Source organism: Salmo salar, chromosome ssa08, assembly GCF_905237065.1.
Source record: "Salmo salar chromosome ssa08, Ssal_v3.1, whole genome shotgun sequence".
NCBI classification, from domain to species: Eukaryota; Metazoa; Chordata; class Actinopteri; order Salmoniformes; family Salmonidae; genus Salmo; species Salmo salar.
Genome location: NC_059449.1, coordinates 15,757,046 through 15,767,312, shown reverse-complemented (window position 1 = coordinate 15,767,312; position 10,267 = coordinate 15,757,046). Strand labels below are relative to the sequence as shown.

General features: G+C 41.1%; 1 long non-coding RNA gene across 1 annotated transcript in view; it reads left to right on the top strand.

Moving 5' to 3' along the window:
- The first annotated feature begins 980 nt into the window (after positions 1-980).
- LOC123744195 (uncharacterized) overlaps positions 981-10,267 on the top strand; it is a 30,495-nt gene continuing 21,208 nt past the window's right edge. Inside the window, exon 1 of the long non-coding RNA XR_006770784.1 lies at positions 981-1,132. This is a non-coding gene — a long non-coding RNA (uncharacterized lncRNA). The remainder of the gene's footprint in view (positions 1,133-10,267) is intronic.

Sequence of the window (10,267 nt, the reverse complement as noted above, 5' to 3'; positions counted from 1 at the left end):
AGTACCCTGTTAGGTAACAGGAAGTATTGATGTTACAGTAGCTACAGTTACAGCTTACCTTGTACACTTCTAGAAGTACTGGCAACGTAGTTGGGGCTGCAGCGTATGTTTATTTTGTTATTCGAATAGGAACAGGGACCGCTACAAACACATTGAATAAACAAGCATCTGTATAGATGGGCTTCTCTAAACATCTATATTATGAACATGTTCCTCAATGTCACACTTCTCACCCCAATAATAAGTCTGAGCCCCTCCCTCTCCCATCACACTAAGGGGACAATCTGGCCAGTGGCGTCTGTCCATCCATCATCCTCTCTGGGCGGCCGTGGGGCCTGGCCTCCTAGCCTCCTGCACACGCTCACAGACACTCCCGTTCGCCCTTGTCTCCCTGCTTTGTTTTGGTGGTCCTGTGGTGTGGGGGGGGATGTGTGGCGGGTTGCCGTGATGTGTTGGGGAGCGTTAATTGACTGGGTTGGTAGGTGGTGATAAATAGATGGGTCCTTGATAGGGAACGTGTCTCACGCCTGGAGTTGAGTTTAGACAGCTGTCCCCTCCTCGTTGGAGCTTCCAGTTCCCAGCTTACATGCGTCTGGATGTTTACTGTGCAACCATCAGACTTTAGGTACAGGTACAAGGTCAGGCTCAATTCTAAGATCAGGGTTTAGTTGAGGATTAGTTTGAACTTTTCACGTTTTTTTTCATACAATTTTTTTCTTCTCTCAAATTCAAATCAAGGCCTATAAGCTGGAATTTTTTTATTGGATCCCATTTAAAAATATATATCTATATATAAATAATAATAATTGGTTCCCAAAATACAACTTTCACCTTTGTCATTTCCCAGAGGCATGCAGCGCTGCTGGGTCCTCCTACATAGTCTGTAATGCTATTGTAAAATACTGTTTTTTTCTGTCACCTTATCTGAATATCTGGGTCTAGTGCGGTGGATCATGTGGATGTGCTTGGCCTTTTACAGGAGCAGACTCTGTATGACTCTCCAGATCAGGAACCCAGTGGAGAGGAGGCCCCAGCCTCAACCTGTAGCCCGGTCCCACAGGAGCCCCCGGGGCCCCCAGACACACCGCTGGCCCTCAGCCCCTCCAGGGGCCAACACACTGGGAGATGGCAGGTGGGTCAGCTACTATGCAGACACACACACACACACACACACACACACACACACACACACACACACACACACACACACACACACACACACACACACACACACACTCACACTACCCCAGTCCCCTCAGAGACTCACCCCAGTCCGGTAGGAGACGGCTACTGGGGAGACAAGGGCAAGTTACAGCGATTCATGGGAATCATGTGATTAATTTGATCCATTCTCTGGCAGCCGTGCTCCTGCCCCCTGTTATGTGAATTTTGTTATCAATGTTCATAAACTTCAATTAATCTACTCAGTCTGCAAGTTTGGAAGATTCTGGTTGAATGAAACAGACGAGAGTCCCAGCTTACAATAGTCAAAATGTTTATTCACGAGGGTACTCTGAAGTTCATTATACAAAGACATCCATTTTATAGTTCACTTCCTACCTACGCACATACATACATACACACAAACAGTAGGTGAGTTGTGTGCTTCTCCAGAGTTCTCACCACTGTGTATCACTACCCAGCGCTGTCCGTTCCATTCCCCCGAGATTAGAGAAACCTTAAGAAGTACTCCCTGTCCTATCATAAGTTCCTCAGAGTTCTAGCCAGGTCGAGCCAAACACAGTGTTAAATGTTCTCTTTATTTTCTTCGGCACACACATACACACATTTATCTCCCTCCCAGTCCAACCTAGTTGGACTTATGTTTAACTTCTATGTGCAAGTGTCCCACCCCTGGTACACCCTATCAACAGCAGGTGAAATATCAAGAGCGCCAAATTTGAAAACAATTAAATGTCATAATTCAAATTTCTCAAACATACAACTATCTTACACCCTTTGAAAGATAAACATCTCCTTAATCTAACCACGTTGTCCGATTTCAAAAAGGCTTTACGGCGAAAGCATAAAGTTAGATTATGTTAGGACAGTTCATTGAAAATAGCTGTGTATAATGTTTTGTCAATGCAAAGACAGGCGTCACCAAAAGCAGAAAACCAGCTAAAATTATGCACTAACCTTTGACAATCTTCATCAGATGACACTCCTAGGACATTATGTTAGACAATACATGCATTTTTTGTTCTATCAAGTTCATATTTATATCCAAAAACAGCATTTTACAATGGCGTTGATGTTGAGAAAATATTTTCCCTCCAATACCGCCAGTCAATCAGCACAACAAATTAAATAATTACTATTCGAAACCATTGGTAAAATATTATATTGTCATTCAAAGAATTATAGATTAACATCTCGTGAACGCAACCGCATTGCCAGATTTAAAAATAACTTTACTGGGAAATCACACTTTGCAATAAACAAGGTCCTGTGCTCAGAAAAATAGGCTTGGCGATACAGACTAGGCGCCATGATGGAGAGATCTAAAATTAAAAATACTATGTAAATATTCCCTTACCTTTGATTATCTTCATCAGAAGGCACTTCCAGGCATCCCAGGTCCATAAGAAATGTATTTTTGTTCGAAAAAGCTCATAATTTATGTCCAAAAAGCTCCGTGTTGTTAGCGCGTCCTGTAGGCTACTCAAAAACATGAACGTCGCCCGCCGGACTTGTCTTCACCAAAGAGGGAAAAAAATATATTTACGTTCGTTCAAACATGTCAAACGTTGTATAGCATAAATCATTAGGGCCTTTTTCAATCAGAACTTCAATAATATTCAAGGCGGACGATTGCATTCTCTTTTAAAACGTATTGGAACGAGAGTACCCAAACCTGCACTCGCGCGCCAGAGTAGTATAGGCCATCCACTTATGACCAACTTTCCAAGTCTCTTGTTCGGTCAGTTTTCACAGTAGAAGACTCAAACCACTTTGTAAAGACTGGTGACATCTAGTGGATGGCGTAGGAAGTGCTCAATGATTAATAAGTCCCTGTGTGTTTCAATGGCATAGGCTTAAAAGTAATTCAACACATCAGATATCCACTTCCTGTAAGAATTTGTCTCAGGGTTTTGACTGCCATATGAGTTCTGTTATACTTACAGACACCATTCAAACAGTTTTAGAAAATTCAGAGTGTTTTCTATCCAAATCTGTTAATAATATGCATATCCTAGCTTCTGAGTTGGTGTAGGAGGCAGTTAAAAATGGGCACATATGTTTTTCAAAATTCTCAATACTGCCCCCTAGCCCCAACAGGTTAAGGAAAAGCACCTTTAGTCAATCTTCTTTCAGTTTGAGAGCTTCCCCTTTCTGGAATACCCTGCCATTAGACAAACACAACTGTGATTAATGTGCACTGTCTCCGCTCTCTCCACTGGCTTCCAGTTGAAGCTCGCATCCGCTACAAGACCATGGTGCTTGCCTACGGAGCTGTGAGGGGAACGGCACCTCCGTACCTTCAGGCTCTGATCAGGCCCTACACCCAAACAAGGGCACTGCGTTCATCCACCTCTGGCCTGCTCGCCTCCCTACCTCTGAGGAAGTACAGTTCCCGCTCAGCCCAGTCAAAACTGTTCGCTGCTCTGGCACCCCAATGGTGGAACAAACTCCCTCACGACGCCAGGACAGCAGAGTCAATCACCACCTTCCGGAGACACCTGAAACCCCACCTCTTTAAGGAATACCTAGGATAGGATAAAGTAATCCTTCAACCCCCCTTAAAAGATTTAGATGCACTATTGTAAAGTGGTTGTTCCACTGGATATCATAAGGTGAATGCACCAATTTGTAAGTCGCTCTGGATAAGAGCGTCTGCTAAATGACTTAAATGTAAAATAAAAACTAACTCAACCTGCAATCCACTTTTCTGACCTGACATTGTTCCATGTAATGGAAACAGATTATAATGTTAGAATACATTAACTTCCTGCTCAAATTCACTGGTTTTACCTAAACAATCAAACCAATAATCAATAACCAGAAACTATCACAAAACTTTTACGATTCAACTATTTAGACCTGAATCCCTTACAGCCCAAATATGGCCCAGCGCGCACAACCAACTCTCCTATTCTTACCAGTGGGCAAAAATATAACCTCTACTCAAACAATGTTCTGCCTTACCTCTATCGTAAGATTAAAACACATTTTACAACTTTCTCTTCTCTTTCGGCTTCACACTTATGAAATGTTCAAGACTTAAAAGTAACATGTAAATCGCCAACTTTATAACATACATCAGTCAATCCATAAGAATAAAAACATTTCGGTGGGCACAACTCTATCGCCATTATCTGTGAAACAAACACTAGCGACCGTATCTTTCCAGGCAAAACATACCAATAGTTGAATTATAATCAGAAACCCAGATTTGAGTCAATTGGTGCATAGGCTGGGATACGAACCCGAGTCTCCCGCGTGGTAGGTGAGAATTATACCACTGGACCACCAAAGCTATTGAAATGACGAAGACTCCTCGCAAATAACCCTATTTATATGTCTCTAGTCGAAAACTCAAGCACGTACTACCGAGACAATTCCCCAGAAAATAGCCCTAATTTAAAGGTCCAGGCATTTCTCCGGCGATGACGCTCATTAATCTCGCTCTCGTTGTCTCTGCCTCTCTCTTTCTCTCCCGATTTTTCGCCTTATCTTCTCTTTTCCTTTCCTCTCTTGACTTTTTTCACTCTATCTCCTACTCAGAATTTCGGAATAATTACTATTGTAACTTTTGATAAGTTATTAGGTCTCACACGCACATAATCTTTCCCCTGCTGATATCCTTCTTCTACCTTTCTCTCACCCTTTCTCTACACTTGCCTTCTTACCTTCTTTTCCGGGCTTCAGACAGCCAGGTATCTAACCCTCGACCTGCTGTTTCCCTTGACTATCTACACATGTCTTATGTATCTACCTTATTATTAATTCAAATTTTTCTACATCTAGAATCTCTCAAATTCGTACTTCTTTCTCCATTTTGGGCATTAGATTTACTTCTCATCCCCGGTTAATTCCGGGACCTCCTTTGAGGATTTACCTCCCATTATTAGTTAAAACCTTGTAGTTATTATGACTATTAATTTGGATCTATGATTAGTTTACCTCGTTTCGTTTCATTCAAATCTATTAATTTGGATCTATGATTAGTTTACCTCGTTTCGTTTCATTCAAATCTATTAATTTGGATCTATGATTAGTTTACCTCGTTTTGTTTAATTCAAATCTATTAATTTTGATCTATGATTAGTTTACCTCGTTTCGTTTAATTCAAATCTCTTAATTTGGATCTATGATTAGGTTACCTCGTTTCGTTTAATTCAAATCTCTCGCCTCTTCCTCTTTTTGGAATTTATTTCAGTATTGTCTTTTGAATCGGATCTATGGTCAATTGACTCTTGTTAATTGACCATTTGAGTTATCTTGTTCGCATAGAATTACCGTCCTATCTCACAAAACCTATTTTATATCGTCGCCTCTCCTCAATTTAGGACTTTATTTAGGTATGTATTTTGAATTTAGGTATGTATATTGAATATGGCTAATTTACCACATGTTAATTAACCATTTAAGTTATTCTATTTGCACAAAATCACCGTCCTATCTCACAGCACCTATTTTATATCCCTGTTAATAACCTCTCGGGCCACTTCGCACAGACCTCAATTATTAAGCTATTTTTATTTATGGTAGTGCACATGTACCTCAGGTCTTCGTGGACCTGCTCCCTATATCGATTTTGTTAATACACAAAGTAAAAACCCTCCAAGTGAATCTGTTTAGAATAACTAAGCTCCTATTATTGATCAATTCTAGATGTTTAGAATATCAAATCTGAGATGTCTTAAATTATTCCCCCAAATTCGTGAATAAAGGTTTACTGACCTTCGTCTTGTAGTCTGGGAAAAGCAAGGTTGGTTGGATTCCGTCACTGTCTCTGTTGACCTTAGATATATACCGGCCTGTTATGGAACCCCAATGTCAGGGGACAGGTCTTTAATTTACGGGTCAATGACCCGCCCGTGCACGTTCTCGGCGTGTTACCTTCGGACGACAGGGACAGGTATTGGAATCCGGCTCGAAGGACCAAATTGTTACGTGAATTTCATTATCAATGTTCATAAACTTCAATTAATCTACTCAGTCTGCAACCCAGAGTTTGTAAGATTCTAGTTGAATGAAACAGACGAGAGTCCCAGCTTACAATAGTCAAAATGTTTATTCACGAGGGTACTCTGAAGTTCATTATACAAAGACATCCATTTTATGGTTCACTTCCTACCTACGCACATACATCCACACAAACAGTAGATATCCTACGCACATACATACTGTAACGGTTGTCGTCGGGAATGGAGGACCAAAACGCAGCAGGAATGTGGATGCTCATCTTGTATTTATTTTAAATCAAGAGAACACCAAAATAACAAACAAAGAACGCACGAACAACAAAACAGTCTTGTCAGGCTCACACATGCAAAACAAGAAACAATCTCCCACAAACACTTAACCAAACACATACCCATATATAGGACTCTCAGTCAGAGGCAACTAGAAAACACCTGCCTCCAATTGAGAGTCCAACCCCAATAAACTAGACAAAGAAATACAAAAGACTAGAGACCACATAGAAATACAATCCTAGAACATAACCCCAAAAACCCGGAAATAATAAATCAAACACCCTACTACATAAAACACCACCCCGAACCACATAAACAAAATACCCTCTGCCACGTCCTGACCAAACTACAATAACAAATAACCCTTATACTGGTCAGGACGTGACACATACACACAAACAGCAGGTGAGTTGTGAGTTCTCACCACTGTGTATCACTACCCAGCGCTGTCTGTTCCATTCCCCCGAGATTAGAGAAACCTTGAGAAGTACTCCCTGTCCTATCATAAGTTTCTCAGAGTTCTAGCCAGGTCGAGCCAAACACAGTGTTAAATGTTCTCTTTATTTTCTTCGGCACACACATACACACATTTATCTCCCTCCCAGTCCAACCTAGTTGGTGTCACGGCTGTCTTCGTCCTCAGACGAAATAGAGAAGTCCTCATCTGATAAAGTAGACCAATACGCAGCGGAGGTCGCGTTCATCTTTGAATTTAATTAATCAATAACGTGAACACTATACAAAACAAGAAACAACGACAGTACAACAGTTTTGCATGCTAACGAAAAGCAATGCAAAAACAACTACCCACAAACACAAAGACAAACACACCCTATTATATAGGACTCCCAATCAAAGGCAACTCAACACACCTGCCTTCAATTGGGAGTCCCATCCCAATTAACTAGACATAGAAAACGAACCTAGAACCTATACCCACAACTAACTAACTAAACATAGAAATACATAAACACAGAGCAGTGCCCAAAACCCCCGGAATACATAAATAAAACGACCTACTACCTACACCACCACCCCGAACCATATAAAACAAATACCCTCTGCCACATCCTGACCAAACTCCAACAACAAATAACCCTTAACTGGTCAGGACGTGACAGTTGGACATATGTTTAATACTTAGATTTTTCATTATAAATGCTACATAAACAACTAATTACTAATTAGTTATGTTTCAGGTTAGAATTATCTAATCATTTTCTTTAACCTGTTGGGGCTACAGGTTAGCAATGAACCCCGAGCCGGGATTGCTAACAAGGCTGGAAATTCAAAACATCAAAAATCTAATAATTTCAATTTCTCAAACAATCAACTATTTTACACAATTTAAATGATAAACATCTCCTTAATCTAACCACATTGTTCGATTTTCAAAGAGGCTTTACGGCAAAAGCATAAAGTTAGATTATGTTAGGACAGTACATAGCCACAAAAGTACAAACATCCATTTTCAATTCAAGGTCAGGCGTCACCAAAAGCAGAAACCAGCTTGAATTATGCACTAACTTTTGTCAATCTCCATCAGATGACACTCCTAGGACATTATGTTATACAATACATGCATTTTTTGTTCCATCAAGTTCATATATATATCCAAAAACAGCATTTTACAGTAGCATGAAATTCAGATTTTTTTCTTCTCTGAAATGCTTCCGGTGAACATAACAAAATTACTATTCGAAAACATTGGTAAATTATAATATTGTCATTCAAAGAATAATATATTATCATCGCGTAATTGCAAATCACATTTTGCAATAAACGGGGTGCTATGCTAAGAACAACAGGCTATGCTATACAGTTAGCATCATCTAAAATCGATAATAACATTGTAAATATCCCCTTACCTTTGATTATCTCCATCAGAAGACAGGCATCCCAGGTCCGGAAGGCATCCCAGGTCCGGAACAAATGTGGTTTCTTTTGACAAAGTTCATAATTTATGTCCAAATAACACCAAGTACTTAGCGTTCATTATGCTCCCACAAAACGTGGTGGGGGGCTGGTAAAATCACGCCGAAAAGCTAAAAAAACCTAGTAAATAATCTATTTATGTTCGTTCAAACATGTCAAATGTTGTTTAGCATTAATCTTTTGGTCCATTTTTAACGTTAAACATCAGTAATATTTTCACACAACCTATCCTATGTCTAGATAAAAAATGATGACAAACTCACGTTTCTCAGATTTATGCGCAGGCGCAAAAAATGAAGTGATGACATGTCAACTTCCTTGGATTCTAATTTGCTCTCTGTTTATCATAGACGCTTCAAACAACTTTATAAAGATCGTTGACATCTAGTGGAAGCCGTAGGTGTTGCGAAATGAATCCTTTCTCACTATGGTATCTATAAAACAATGACACTAAATAGTACAGTCACAAAATTCACATTTTCTTTTTATCTATTTTTCACAGGTTTTTGCCTGCAATATGAGTTTTGTTATACTTACAGACACCATTCAAACTGTTTTAGAAAATTCAGAGTGTTTTCTATCCGAATGTGTTAATAATATGCATATCCTAGCTTCTGAGTTGGTGTAGGAGGCAGTTAAAAATGGGCACATATTTTTTTCAAAATGTCTCCTGCCGTGGCTGGCTGGGGCCGGGCCGGCGTGTGCTGCGGGTTTCATGCATGCCTGGGGCTCAGGCACTGGCTAATTTACCACATTAGGCGTCCGGTCGTTCAAGTTCCAACCACTCACTATTTTGACTAATATGTTTTTAGATAACACTCCAAATCTGCCATACAGACAAACATTGTTAAGGACTTTGTAGGCAGCAAAAAATATACGTGTCACTTTTGCTTACACTTAGGCTTTTTAACATGAATACAGGCCAAAACATCATTGACATCTCTTTAGAGAGAGGGCCATACAGCATACAGCACCATAACGGTCCCAGCAGTACCAGTCTGTCTCTATCCCGAGGCTCCTGTCTGCCAGAGGAGTCTCCCGTTATGCACCTGGGTGTGTGATGTTAACACCCAGCTACAGAGATGACACAGAAATTCCATTAGTCAGGCCCTCTCTTCTCCGCTCCACCTGGACAGGGACCTGGCCCTAGAACCTTATCTGATCTGACGCTGGAGGAAATACTGACCCTGACGCACACAGCGCACGCACACACCACACACACACACTCACGTGCTGGCCAGCGCTCACACACAACCTTCAGCCGCTCTGCCCACATCACACCGTTTCTTTGTTGTTGTCACTTTCACTCCAGCCTCCAGTCCATATCAGTCAAACCATTATAGGGGCTGTACTTTAGCATGTCTTGTGTGTTAGTTTATGTACAACACTCTCCTGGTTCTTCCCTGCTCCTCTTAATGTATCTTAATGTCCCTTTTAAAACCTTTTAGTACCTGTTGCTTTTTTTGCATCCTGAAAAGCACCGAGTGGGTCTTTGAATGGCCCATATAGCTGTGGGTGTGTGTGGGGGCGCATGTTTGTGTGTGGCTTACAATATATCCCATTCACATCACCCGGGTCCTGAACAAGTCGTGCTTTGAGAGCCCTGGCTGGCGCTGCTACACACATGACACGGTGCTGCCATCATAAAGAACTCCATTGATGACAGTGTGACCCCCCAGTCTCTCTCTCCACTCACAGGGAGATGGAGGGAGGGGTGAGGAGGGGGGTCTATGGAGTGCCTCTCCAACGTGGAGCTGGGGTCATCAACCGTTCAGGAAATAACATACTTTTTTTCTCGCACTCTCTCTCTCCGTCTGGTAACACATCTCTCTCTCTTTCTCTCTACTTTCTCTCTCTCTCTCTCTCTCTCTCTCTCTCTCTCTCTCTCTCTCTCTCTCTCTCTCTCT